This window comes from Pristiophorus japonicus, unplaced genomic scaffold, assembly GCF_044704955.1.
Source record: "Pristiophorus japonicus isolate sPriJap1 unplaced genomic scaffold, sPriJap1.hap1 HAP1_SCAFFOLD_267, whole genome shotgun sequence".
Taxonomy (NCBI): Eukaryota; Metazoa; Chordata; class Chondrichthyes; family Pristiophoridae; genus Pristiophorus; species Pristiophorus japonicus.
Genome location: NW_027252417.1, coordinates 607,680 through 618,485, shown reverse-complemented (window position 1 = coordinate 618,485; position 10,806 = coordinate 607,680).

Here is a 10,806-nt window from a genome sequence, read left to right as displayed (position 1 = left end):
GACCCTCTCTCCCGGTCACAAATCCACTCTCCCAGTCACATATCCTCTCTCCATGTCAAAGACTCTCTGCCCCGGTCACAGACCCTTTCCCCCGGTCAAAAACCCTCTCTCTGTCACAGTCTCTCTCTACCGGTCATAGACCCTTTGCCCCGGTCACAGACACTCTCTCTATCACAGCCCCTCTCTCCCAGTCACAGACCCTCCCTACCATTCACAGACTCGCTCTCCCAGTCACAGATCCTCTCGCACGGTCACATAACCTTTGCCCAAGTCACGGATCCTCTCTCCCGGTCAGCGACCTTCTCTCCCGATCACAAACACTTTCTCTCTATCGCAGATATTTTCCCACAGTCACAGACACTTTATTCCGGTTATAGATCCTCTACCCCAGTCACAGACTCCCTCTCTCCCAAAGACCCTCGCTTGCAGTCACAGACCGTCCCTCCCGTTCACAGATCCGCTCTCCCGGCTACAAACCCTCTCTCCCAGTTACATACCTCTTGTTCCGGTTGCAGATCCTCTCTGAATGTCACAGACCCTCTCTCACGTTCACAGTGACGGACCACCTCATCGGTCACAAACGCTATCTCCCGGTCACAGACCCTCTCATGCGATCTCATCGAGCATTTGATGATCTATTTTGCGCCGCCGATTAATCTTGTATTATACCATCCAGTTCCAGGATTCAGTTCACAACTTATTAATGATCCGCCAGTTATATAGCATCATTATAAATCTTGGCTGCATATCCCCTTACTTAGGAATTGTTATTAATGGAAGTGTAAATGTGGATTCTTTTACCTCAATCTGGTTCAGCAAAATTACTGAAACGAACAACGTTTGTGCTTTAAACAAAGCAAGCTTTTATTTAAAAAGCAAATCCCGATCGGGGACCTTATCAAACAGAAGGAATGCAACTCTGATAGAACGCACTCACTTCCTACGGACAAAGTGACGTTACATTGTAAAGGGACGACGGTTATACATTTTCGGCAAAAGATAACAAGATCGGGCTAGAGTGACATCCTAGTTCGGCCTATCCCTTTTGATCCTTCTTTCCCTTTGTCCACTCATAAGCCGACCTAAGTATGGTCTGATTTTAAACAAAGATCTTCTGTTAATGTTTCAGGTTAATAAAATGATTTAATACGACCTTGAGGTTTTTCTGCAAGCTGTGGGTTTTGTTTCAATATGTGTTAGTGTTGTAACATTTCGCAGTCTCGAGTCTGAGATGTCATGGCTAATCACCCATGAATTCTTTGTTAGATTATACTGTCCATATATAATTCCCACGTTCTCAATTTCTCGACTTTATACATTTTTAACGATTCAAATTCCCCCCTTTCATCATTCCATGATAACACTTAGGATCATTGTAGGAGTATCGCATTCATCCGTTCACACTCTAGTTCCTGAATCATATTGTTGTTATTGTCGAGTAGTTCTTTAGTTCGTTGGATCATAACTCGGCAGGCCTTGACTACAAGAGGGTTTGCTAACCTTGCCAACATTACTTTACAACAAAGGTTCAGGCAACCAACAATCATACAACAGGTAATTATTACTACGATGAGAATAATTGCCCCATGCATTAGATAGGATCTCCAAGATCCATCTGATAACCCATCCACCCACCTAGATCCTTCTGATGATGTGGATAACTTCTTCACCTCCGTTCTTATGTGATCAGCGAGATTGGTTATGTTTTCTGAACTATCAGGAATGTAAGTGCAACATTCAGATCCTATCAAGGCACACGTTCCCCCTTTCTCAGCTAACAGATAATGGAGGGCCATTCGGTTTTGTGATGCTACGGTCCTTATTGCTACCATTTCAGCTATGATGCCCTCCAGAGCTTCAGCAGTATTGTTTGCTGTCTGTTCCATTATCGTCTCTAGGTTCTGTACTTCATCCATGAGACGTCCTATCCTGATTGGGAACATCATGACCCCAAATAACTTGTCGGCGGGGGTGCTCGCTCGCTTGTATCGGCTGGAGGCCTGTGCTTCCGCCAGGGTACGTACTTGCCGCACAAATGGCACCACATATCCCAGATAACAGGACCCTGTCCATCGCCTAGCCAACCAAGGATATGCCTTACAACCGCACATGAAATACGTGCCGTTAAAAGCTGCTTTCTGATATATTGCTTCGGGTCCCAAGGACTGGGCCCACAAACCTCTTGCTGTTTTATTTGAAATGTGAGAGAGGATGGTGACTCGTGCTCCTGTGGTGATTTTGAGACTGTTTGGGCATTTGCTGTACCCTATGATATGTCCCTTGTTAATGGTGTCATTTCGGGTTCGACAAATGTCCCCAGTTGGCCTCCCAATCACCGAGGAATTGGTCAGAGCTAAAAATGGGGGTTCCTTTCACGGTCGTAGGTTGGTTGGTACCTTCCCTGGAACGTCTGACTAATGGGATCTCCAGCACACTCCCACTTGGTGACCTCACCGTGGTCGTTCACGTGGTAACGGTATGATACTCCTCCTGATCTCCGTGATCCCTCCTTTGACCCGCATTTCCTCTCTCGTATTTGTATTGACCCCCCTCCTCTCGTGCGAGTTTGGCCCTGAATCTATCTGACAGTCTCAGTTAGGGTTAGTGGAACGGGGCGCAAAGGAATTCCCCCTTTAGAATGTATAGGGATATGTGAACCCACCCAGCATCTTGAAAAGTTCCCATTTTGCGCATAAACATAAGACATGTACAAAAAGGTGTTTACATGGAGCTCTCGTCTCAGTCTCCCATCCCATGCGCCGAAACTTTCATATATCAACACTATTATACAGACTGTGGCATTCAGACATAGTTTCTTCTTATGGCTCAGGATTCAGATAAATAGTCCAATTATTTTGCTGATTAAAAGAGTTCGGTTCTCCCGTCTCTCTTCTTAGGTCACCGTCGGCGTAGCTGGCTGTCTATCACTACGGGTAAAAGTTCAAATTGGTCCACATTACAACTAGGATACCAATGGTGTTGTTCAGCTATGGAGAAGAGGAAATCTGCAACAGAAACAGGAATTAGAATAACCAGTAAAATAGTTTCGTTGGAGGGTGGTGAGCTTGCAGTGGTGCAGGTGAACCAGGCACCCATCCCCTCAACCTTGTCTGCAGTGAAGGTAGCGAGCAACACCTGAAAAGGCCTCTCCCATCGTGGCTCCAATCCCTTCCGAATCAACCTCTTAATCAGGACACACTTCCCAGGTACCACAAGGGACAATTCGGGTAAAACTGGAAGGTCGAGGTGAGCCTCTCGAACTTGGTTGTGAGCTAGTCGCAGAGCCTGTGTCAGAGAAAGAACAGGTGGTCATCAGCCGAGCTGAGATACCATATCTAGGAACAATTTCCCTCATTAACACCTTAACAACAGTTTGAGCCTTATTGTCCAGGGTAGGGTAGGCTTCAATCCATCTGCTAAACACATCTACTATTACTAAAACATATTTGTAAGACTGAACTTGTTTGCAACTCAATGTAGTCCAACTGAAATCTCTCAAATGGACCTTTGGGTTAGGGAATTTTACCCCAATCACAGGAGACTCCCTTCCCTGGATTATGTTGCTGGCAAACCAGGCAACGACTACTGATGTTCTGGGCCAGCGCCTGGAGTCAAATAGCCAAAAGTGTGTTACTCGTGGTCCTTGCTCCACAATGTGTAGCAAAATGCATACATTCAATAACCCATAGAGACAACTCGTCAGACATGCAAGTCTGTTCCGCGGGAGTGGTCCAGAGTTTAGAAACATTGTCATGAGTACATCCATAATTTTTCCACAACAGTTTTTCTTTTTCAGGAGCGTCCTGCTGTGCTTTAATAACATCTTCGATGGTTGGCATTGGTTTTTCCGAGGCTAACTTATCTTTCGCAGGATTTTTAGTCTAACTCATCATTTTGGGCACTAACATCTGTTGGTCACGAGAGGCCTGTTTAGCCTCTTTGTCAGCACAGTGGTTCCCTCTATCAACCGGGGATTTTCCGGTGGTGTGGGCGGTACATTTAAAAACGGCAATGTGCTTGGGGAGCATGAGGGCTTGCAACAAATCAGATACTAGTTGCTTATTTTTCCATAATTGTCCGAAATCATGGGCCACCCCAAAGGCATACCTAGCGTCGGTATAGATATTGACTTTGAGGTCTTTGGCCAAGATACGGGCTCGAGTGAGGGCGAATAGTTCAGCTTGTTGGACAGAATAGGCGGTTTTAAATGCCAAGACCTGATTCTCCTGGTTTACTATGGCGTATCCTGAGATTCGTGTAACTTCTGGATTAATAGAAGAACTTCCGTCAACATACATAATACAGTCTGGATCTTCAATTGGTATATCAACAAAATCTTCCCTGACTGATGTGGCCTCTTAATTTAAAGATAAACAGTCATGACTGGGTTCTTCCTCATCTTGGGGTGGCTCAGTAAGAAAACAGGCCGGATTAATTGCAGTACAGTGCTGATAGATCAGTTTAGGATTGCCTGTGATTTCAATGGGTACTGTCGGATAGAGGGCCAGTCTACATTGCCCTGCACTGGGATCTCAATCGGATCAATCGGAGTATAACCAACTTGGGAGGGGTCCTCTGCCCACACATGAGGATCCAGATAGTCAGGTATGCCAGAGCCAGTGTGATGCTGCTGAGTCGTTAAGACCTTCTCGGGGTCCCCGTGGAATTGGACTGTTCGGCCATGTTTTACAATTTGAACATCCCGGCTGGTAGGGTCAGCCTCGTCTATAGCCTGGCGCACCATAACTCCCAAATCTTCAGCGTGGTGGGTAGGTAATACTTCGAGTAATATGTGGTGCCACCGTTGGGGGCTGTCCATTTCCACAAAATCTGCCTTCCCTTCCGATCCAGTCACTCTAGCCCTTAATAGAATTTCCTTCACTTCCCCTTCATGATCCTGATAAAAGTTCTGCAGGTCCTGATTCTTTCCAAGGGGATCGTATGCTAGGGTCACGTGATAGGGTGCCTGTGGCAGGTCCAGAGACCACCACTGAGTGGTTCTAGAGGTATAATACTGCGCTTAAGGGTTTTCTGTTTTACAATAATCCCATCATCTCCACACTCCAAATGCAACTGGAATTTGCAGAGGAGGTCTCCAGCCACCAAGTTACAGACCAGATTGGTTGTGATAACAAATCGATGTTCCACCGATTCTTCCTGGTAACCCTTTTTAACTGGTTCTGACACCCGGAATGTAGAGACTTGTCCCAGGAATCCTGACAGTCCCTGTGTTTCAGCGAAGGCGGTGAGTTTAAGCTTTGATTGTCCAGAAGACATGAAGGCTCCCGTATCTGTCAAAAGGGTTGCCACTCATTCCGAATTTTTAAGAATATCATCGGTTCGTCATCCGGTGAGGTTCCCTGCACAATCAAGCTGCGTAGTCAATACGAATCGGGGGACTGTTGGCCAAAGGGGTTGTTCTGGGAGAAGTTAGTGTAAAATCTCCATCCTCTCCCTCCTTGCCTCCCTCCTCTTCCTCCTCTTCCTTTTTCGTGCTGACGGGAGGGACAATTCCTATTCCAATGTCCTTCTTGCCCACAAATGAAGCATCCATCTCGACTTTCCGAACCCCGACCTCTTCCCATACCATGCCGGGGACAGTAGGGCGGTCCGTAATTAGCAGGGCCCGGGCCATTTAGGTGTTTGATATAACCTTATCCCTGTTTATCCATTCAACCCTGCACACAATACTGCGGTTCCATCTGGTATCCCCTTGGGTCAGGTTTTGGTCCTTCCACCCGAGGCAGCTCTTCCTTGCTAGTCACGTATTCAGTCTTGACCCGGGTTGGGGGCGCACCTCCCCACTCTCCTTTCTTTTCCTGCCAATAATATTTAACCGCATTTTCCATCTGGGCTTTACTGTTATCTGCCCAATTATTTGTCCGGATAGCGTGAGCAATTGAATAGGGCAGGCACTGAAGTAGGATAGAACAGAATTGAGGAGAATCCTCTTCTGCCCTGAAGCCATTATCTCCTGATTGACTTCCGTATAATTCAATAAATCTTTCCATGAATTCATCGGCAATTTCTTCTCGTTTGGGTTTAGTTTCTAATACTGCGGCCATACTGATGGGCTTCTGAAGGGTCGTGGTGAGAGCATTAAAGATAGCGTTTAAGCGATCTTGGACATCGTTAGGGTGTGCAACCTCCAATGCTTCATGAGTAGCACGTCCTAGGTGAGATAGAAATCGGGCATGCTCAGTTTGGCTCAGGGTTTGCTTTACCAGGGCCCACAGGTCCCTTGATTCTGCATTATATCCAGGTATGTCGAGGTCACTCCGTGAAATCGGAGGTCAGGGTTCAGATGGATTTGTGGATCCCTTTCAGCTGATTTATCTTAGCATTTTAACTCTTGAATTTGTTTTGTTTGGGTATCTATTTCTTTATTGTAGCAGGCAAGTATTATTACATAAGCTAGTTCTGTTTTTATTTTTATTCTGACTATCGCACCATTCCTCTGTTCGGTGAGACTTTTTTCTATTAATAAATCCAAATTTATAACGTTCATTATGAAACAGCTGTCAATGGAAAGGGTTAACAACTTTACAGGTTTGTAAGAAGACCTGATGTCATTACGTGAAATCACGTAACCATCTGAAAAAAAAAATATTTTCATCAAGAAAGGCAGCATTTGATTAATCTCCAATATTTTTTAACTTCTTATTCAATTACTTGCCAAAGATATTTTTTTAAATTGATTTAAAACGAGACTGCACATTTGTTTACTGAAATTCAGTTTCGTCATCAGCCTCGGTCAATGAAAAGCCAACCATTTTAACGAAGTAGTCTATCGATACATTTCTCAGAGGTCCCAGTGGAACTCTGAGTACGTTTCTCGTGCGTGCACTCTTTCTTTAAGACGTCTACGGTTTTTAATATGTCCTCCGTCTGTCAATGAAAGCCCTAATTTAATGGAGTTTGTCTGCCAACTCGACAGAAGTGATTTTGTTAGACTGCAGTGGAATTTTTCTCATAATTTAAAATCTCACAACATTTTTTATTTCATTCAGCACCTATTTAGTACGTTACTTCTTTTTTTTGTCTTTTCCATAAATAGAGGGAAGTCTGGCACGTAGGCTGTGGCCTGCTTTTCGTTATCTCTATTGTTCCAGCCTCAATGTCGTATTATATAATATAATATATTTTTTGAATCCTTTTGAATCCATCTCAGTTGTTTTGCTGTGCCTTCTCTGAATGTTTTCTTTCGACAAGTAAGTGAGCATGTAAAATTATTTTTTTAACCACCGGGACCATGTATTTTTTTCTTTTTCTTTACTCAACAAACCTATCCTTTGTGCATTTCCTGGCTCCGTAACTTATCAACCGAATATACGTAATTCAATAAGGTTCACACTCTTAAACATCCCACATACAGGACAACACTACGAAGGGTTAAAAAAAACTTTCATTCTGTTTGAAAAAGTAGGTGGAGCTAAAAGAAACCACAACTCCCCGGCTTTTGTTTACATTAAAAATCACACAAGCATTTCTCATTTAAAACAGACGTTCACAAGATTCTCTTTTCTTTCCTATTAATTTTTGGATCCATGATTGATCATCTATCCCTATCTAGCTCTAACTATCCTTACTTTCCTTGTCGCCGCACGGATCTACTTGGGCCTCGAACCCAGACAGGCTCTGGGCCTCGAACCCAGGCAGATTTACCTATTCTAACCTATCTTTCCAAGTCGCCGCATGGTTTGCTTCACCACGCAATTTCCCTATCTCTATCCCTATTCTAAGTGTGAAAGGTATTCACCAGGTTGTCCTGGATCTCATTCAGACATTACCTGAGAACCAGCGAGTGGCTAAACTTTCCTCAGACTTTTGAAGCCGGGGGAAACTGGAGCAGTATTGAAATCATACTCACTCCAGTGGCAACTTTCCCCTCGTCTCGTCCAAGGATAGTCTGGCTCTTAATTCGCAAGTTTTCGGCAGTCGTTCGTTGAGATCCCACTTCTGACACCAAATGTAAATGTGGATTCTTTTACCTCAATCTGGTTCAGCAAAATTACTGAAACGAATACCGTTTGTGCTTCAAACAAAGCAAGCTTTTATTTAAAAAGCAAATCCCGATCGGGGACCTTATCAGACAGAAGGAATGCAACTCTGATAGAATGCACTAACTTCCTACGGACAAAGTGACGTTACATTGTAAAGGGACGACGGTTATACATTTTCGGCAAAAGATTACAAGATCGGGCTAGAATGACATCCTCGTTCAGCCTATCCCTTTTGATCCCTCTTTCCCTTGTCCACTCATAAGCCGACCTAAGTATGGTCTGATTTTAAGCAAAGACCTTCTGTTAATGTTTCAGGTTAATAACACGATTTAATAAGACCTTGAGGTTTTTCTGCAAGCTGTGGGTTTTGTTTCAATATGTGTTAGTGTTGTAACATTTCGCAGTCTCGAGTCTGAGATGTCATGGCTATTCCTCCATTAATTCTTTGTTAGCTTATCCTGTCCATATATAATTCCCACGTTCTCAACTTCTCGACTTTATACATTTTTAAACATTCACATTAGCAGTAACAAGTTTGGATATTTCACCATTAACTACATCGAACTGCTTATTATGCTTTCATCCTGCCGTGCTAATGTGTCTCTTTATTTTTCTTCCTCAAAGTTAACGCAGTGACGATAGTGATCTTGTCTCGGGGAAAGTGCTTTCTATCCAAATGTGTCACTCGATATTTGGTGGCCATGGCAGCGGCGGATCTCCTGGTCATTATCACTGACCTGATACTAAGGCAGATTCCAATTATTCATCGTATGTACATTGTGCTGACCATCCCGGTGTGTAATATGCACGCCGTCCTGCTTTATGCAGCCACAGATTGTTCTGTCTGGTTTACCGTCACTTTCTCCTTTGATCGATTTGTGGCCATTTGCTGCCAGACGCTGAAAACCAAATATTTCACCGAGAGAATGGCAACTGTGGTTCTGGGAACAGTGACTGTGCTGAGCGGTTTAAAGAACATCCCCTGGTATTTTATGTTTACATCTCAGTACACGCTTTTAGAAAGCACTTAGTTTTGTTATGTGACTATCCATGTTGCACTTTCACCGGTGTGGGGTATAATCGAGTTCCTTCAATATATTATAACCCCAGGGATCCCATTTATTCTCATTCTGTTGATCAATGCTGTCACCGTCAGATACATTTTAGTGGCCAGCAGAGCCCGCCAAAGACTCCGAGGTCCCAGAAGTGCAGAGAGTCCTCGAGACCCAGAGATGAACGGCCGAAGGAAATACATCATTTTGCTTTTGATGATCTCATCGAATTTCATACTGTTATGGGCGGTGTTCATTCTGTGCTCCATACTGCATCGGGCCTGCACTTTCAATTGTATACCTGTACGCATTCCTTTTTATGTTTGGGAAGTGGGATTGATGCTCCAGCTCCTGAGATGCTGCACGAATACTTGTATTTATGCTGTGACCCAGACTAAGTTCAGAGATCAGATGAAGAATGCGGTGAAATATGCCTTCGCTCTAATTGTTAAATGTATTAAATGATGAGAAAAACGGAATAATTTCAAGCAGTAAAACTCAATTTTGTCGCATGACGCGCTCTTCACATTCTTCCAATGATCTGTGATACGAACAATAGTGTCGCTTTTACTCTCTCTCTCTCTCTGTCTCTCTCATTCTCTCTACGTCAGTCTTTCTCGTTCACTCGCTCCTGCCCTTGCTCTCTCTCGGTCACTCACTCTCTGACTCCTTCCTGAATAAAATGCATTCTGTTCTTTTTTGCGCCAGGAATTAAACTAACAATACTGCCTATTGAACATAAGAACATAAGAAGATAGTAAATTGGAGAAGGAGTAAGTCATCTGGCACTTCGAGCCTGCTCCACCTTTCAATAACATCATGGCTGATCTGATCTTGGCCTCGACTCCACTTCCTTGCTCTCTCCACATAACTCTTTACTCCCTTATTCTTCAAAAATCTATTTATTTCCTCCTTAAATTTAGTTAATAACCCAGCCTCCAGAGCTCTCTGGGACAAAAAGGGTCTGTGACTGGAAGATTCACGACCTCCTGACAGAAAAAAAATCTTAATTTACATTTTAAATGGGCGACACCGCATCCTGAGACCATGCCCCCGAGTTCTTGATACTCCCTTGAGAGGAAACAGACTCTCAGCTTCTACCCTGTCGAGCCCCATCAGAATCTTATACGTTTCAATAAGATTACCTCTCATTCTTCTAAACTCCAGAGAGTATAGGCCCACCTGCTGCACCTCTCTTCATCTGACAACCCCTCAAATTTTATACACCATCCCCTTGCAATAAAGTCCATCATTCCATTTGCTTTTCTAATTACTTGCAAGGACTCACAGATTTCTCAGTACCAGAGCAGTCTGTAATCTATTCTCCATTTAAATCACAATTTGCTTTTCTAATTTTTCATACCAATTGGAGAACGTCACATTTTCCCACAGTATACCCCATCTGCCAAGTATTTTCCCACTCACATTTCTATATTCCATTGCAGATTATTTGCGTCCTCCTTGCAACTTCCTTTCCCACCTATCTTTGTATCACCAGAAAATTTGCAACATTAATCGCGGTCCCTTCATCCAAGTCAATAATATCGATTGGATATAGTTCTTGAACCCAGGGCCGGTCCGTGCTGCACCCCACTAGTCACGGTTTGGCAACCTGAAAATTACACATTTACGTAAATATCTGTCTTCTTTTAATTAGCCAATCTGCTATCCAAGCTAATAGATTACCCGCAACCCCACGAATTCAAATCTTGGCACATTATTGAATGCCTTCTTGAAATTTGAATACAGGT